At 42.3% G+C, this 4,061-nt stretch overlaps 1 long non-coding RNA gene across 1 annotated transcript; it reads left to right on the top strand.

The window, feature by feature from the left end:
• LOC118235547 lies at positions 1 to 3,671 on the top strand. The gene is made up of 3 exons (XR_004766881.1): positions 1 to 308; positions 752 to 809; positions 3,320 to 3,671. It is a non-coding gene; the product is annotated as an uncharacterized LOC118235547 (long non-coding RNA).
• Positions 3,672 to 4,061: the final 390 nt, after the last annotated feature.

Here is a 4,061-nt window from a genome sequence, read left to right as displayed (position 1 = left end):
ACCAGCAGACCCTGTAGCTCTCCAGGACCAGGGTTGGAGACCACTGAGCTACACAGATAAGAGCAGTGCAGAGATACTGCCATAGTAGAAAACAATACAAAAATCGCAGAGAAAAATCTGTCAAAATGGCCGCTGTCTTTGCTTGCAACGGTGTATACTGATAAAAAGCAAGAAAAGAAAGACTGTAGAAGAATGTATTTTACCCAAAAAAGAAGAGACAAGAGTAAACATCGGTTTGGCTTTTCAGTGATGGCGAGAGCTCAGAGATTTGAAGGGCTTCCAAAGCTTGCTGTATTTCTGCTGGACAGGTAACTATCTTATTTGTTGTATTTCTTTTGGAATTTGTTATCGCCCCAAACTGTGTAGCTGCCGTAATTACTTAGTTACCTGCAGCTGCTTCATTGACAAACATTATGGGTGAAATGTGCTATCGCAAAAATAATATTTAATTTAAAATTTGTTTGTGCAGTCCCACTAACCTTCTGACGTTTTGTTTAGCTTTGTTAATGCTACCAGCTAATGCTAACTCTACCACCACCCATCTAGCAATACTGCATCAAACTCAATCATTTTTGGCAATAATATCACGCTCGCGATAGCCCATTGCTGTAAATAAAACTATAGCTATGTTAATTGTTTACGTTCATTATGACGACATTACATGTTTTTGCTTCTTCCTGTGAATGAGATGCAATGTGCTGCTGCTGCACCCCTCTCCCTACTTTTCAACACTCTTGTCCTCTTTCTCCAGAACTCAGATGCCAGGCAGTACACGTGCATGTGCTTGGAAGGAGAGCCGAGAGGAGGAGGTGAGAGAGAGAGCCACATGTGCAGGAATATTTTTGTTTTTATTTTTTTTTTTTAATTATTTTTGAATATCTTTTTCATTTCTACAAACTTACATACTGCACCTTTAACAAAGCAGATGGAAAAAAAAGAAAAGAAAAAAAAAAAAGTATTCCTGCACATGCGGTGCTTGGACCACTGAAAAAATAATCCCTAAATATAACATCAGTAAAATATGCAAAACCTCAATTTCAATTTTTTTTATTTTTTATGAAACAGCCAATGCAATTGCCTTTAAAGCCATTTAATTGCAAAACCTCTAATGTAATTGTTTAGTTTCACTGGCTCTCGTAAAAATGATGATTGGTAGGAAGTGTAGGAAAGGCCACAACCACGCAGTCTTTGGCATGTTTCGCATCACTTCCTCTGCATTGCACTTGATTGGATAATTCCATGTGCCGGTTGTCTGTGCTATAATAACTGCCAGCTCAGCAGTCAGCGGTGAGCTGCTCACATATGCACCTAGACTACGAAGAGAACGGCCACGGCTTCTGTGTCTTTGATTTCTTTAGCGTATGCAAACATCAAACGGAGGAAGGAAATGGAGAGCAAGTGCTTCAAAAAAAAAAAACAGGAAAATGAGAATCGACTGCAGCAGATATTACACCGCTGGCATTTCGACAAAATTGTGGCTGCGTTTGTACTCATGAACAAGACAAAATAAAAATTCATACCTTCGCTATTTGGACATATCTGGTAGTGTTTTACAGGTTCATTACAGGGGTGCATGGCATACCCTGCGTTAACCACAAATACTAGTGTCCGTATAGTATTCTCGAGCCTGTGTGAAGGGGATGAACGCAGGTTCATGAACCTCACCGGCAGAACATCTGTTCAAATATGAAATAGCGTGCGTAAGTGTATATAAGCAAGCCCGGTCGCTCGCACGTCCCAGACAGACGCTGCGGAGCGAGCCAGCGTGAGGCGAGCACTCAGCCCTGCTCGCCGGGGCTGTAAACGCACAACAAGCTGGCTTAATTGCTAAACAATTAATCAAATGGAGAAGGCGAGAGAGCCGTTTTTATCTCTCGCCTGATTGTGCGCGTGCGAGGGTGGTGGGGCCGGGGGTTGGGGGGTTGGGGGGTTGGGGGGTTGGGGGAGGGGGGGGGTAGGGGGAGGGGGGGGGGGAGGCTGTTTGTCGTGGCTCTCGTACGCTAGGACGGAAATGAGATTCCCATTGCAGTGCTCTTTGATTGATTGCAGATTTGCACCAGGTGTGGGTTCACAAAGAAATTCTACCAAGGATTCAATAAAAAAAGGAAACGGCACCTCTATGCATATTGATCGGCACCCCGGCTTTGCCAAGCAGCTTTAATTCTCCACGGGCTGCAGTGACTCATTTCAATCTCCCTTGTAGGCGCTTGCCCGATATCGGTAGCGCCAAACCACCAAGAGCCCGTGCTCACTCACGAATGTATATAACCTCAGGATGAATCGATTAGGGTGCACTGTACCTAATTTAGCTTCTACTTCTGGAATGTTTAAATCTTACCATCTGGACCGCTCGGGGCACAGGTACGGAGAGAAATGACTGCCAGAAGAATCCGAATTTAATATTTCTAAATCATTTTGTCCACGTTGTATTGTTGAACGCACACATGTTTTACTTTCATTTTTAATCTGTTACTGTCACAATCTCTCTATTCAGTGATTTGTGGAAGTGAGGTTTGATGTCTTATTTTTGGGCTGTTCATCCTTGATAGAGGTACAGGGATCAGTTCTGGGAAAGTTTTGAATCTGATTTTGAAAACCCAAATCTAACAAATGTATTTGCTAAACTTAAATAGTCAAAGTCAAAGCTTTGAAATTAAACTTCAAATCATAAAATACAGCCTTGTATTTGTCTTCACAAATTCAAGTAGGTCACTAAAGGTTGCTTTTAGTGCTGGCATTTACTCCATACACAGGATCAAGATAGATAGATGCAAAGAACAATTATGAATAGATTTCTTTCTCTGTGTGAATCGCTAGCCCAAACCAAGAAACTACATGTATATAGTTCCCTGGAACTGGAATGTGCTTTGTCATGACTATAGTGGACTCTAGTGGATTTTTCTTCTTTTTTTTGCTACAGTGTTGTAAATTCAATGTGGTGTTTGTATAGGTAATAATGACCTAAATATTTGACCCTCCCAACTCCATTGTAATGCAATTGAAATAATCTAGGAATTCAAGTTCTAGGATTTGGTGCATTCTCATCTCCAAAAAAATTGATGCCCCTTAATAAAATATCTCCCTTGTTAAAAAAGCTACTTCAGTGTTGTTCTAAAGGGATTTATGTTTACCTAGGATCTATTCCATTTTTCTTTATAAAAAGAATCAACCCCATCTGGAGCCTATCACAAAGTAGAAACAACAAATATAGGAAACATTTAATACGGCATAATAAGTTTACAAAAGGACCTTTGGAAATGACTTGGAATGACTGATATTTCTGATGTGGGATCAAGCCTCTGTTTGTCTTTGAACCCAGTGTTTAAGTTGGACCAATGGAAAAAGCTCGGAGTCTCGCCTACCCAGGGGTCCAGGAACTCTAAGAGCTGGGAGGAAGCCGGGGGCAGTTTTGGGTTTCGGGCCTGATCGGAACAGGGGGGAAGCTTCTGGAACACCGGCCGGCACTGCTGCTTTTGCTCCTCAGCATCTGCTGAGTGCAGGCGTGGCCACACCATGTCCTGGAGGTGGACTGCTTCTCACGTGGCCTTCGAGACCCAGGTGTAACCTGGAACACAAATTCCTGCTTCACCTATTGTCGCGGCATGGCTTGGCTGCTAGTGGGATAATATGCCGCAATGAATGTGAAATAAATAAAAGCTGACTGTAAATGTCTCAGGCTCAGAGCACTATCTCCAGTCTGAAGGATAGTTTTTCAAGTATGCTTAAGGGATCTCTCCAGCACACTTTCCTCATAGTTTTGGAGTTGTAATCTTTGGATGTTTGTTTTATCCGCCTATTAAGCTAATGTGATTTTCCTTAACTACCACAGGGAGCTATGCCTTGCTCAAACAGCACAGCAAAACATATAATTACTTAAACAATATTTTTGTCTTAAAATGTACATGGTTTTGAGGAGCACCCAAGCCAATGGTAACAGTTTTTCTGTGCTGCTTATACAGCCTTTTTACATGTTCTGTGGCCAGAAAAAGGTGCCTCTTCACTACACACTGTACCCCAACCCTGAGCATCCTCTCCACACTGCACCCCAACCTCGAGCCTCC

This window comes from Anguilla anguilla, chromosome 9, assembly GCF_013347855.1.
Source record: "Anguilla anguilla isolate fAngAng1 chromosome 9, fAngAng1.pri, whole genome shotgun sequence".
Classification (NCBI taxonomy): domain Eukaryota; kingdom Metazoa; phylum Chordata; class Actinopteri; order Anguilliformes; family Anguillidae; genus Anguilla; species Anguilla anguilla.
This window is presented reverse-complemented; position numbering and strand designations above follow the sequence as displayed.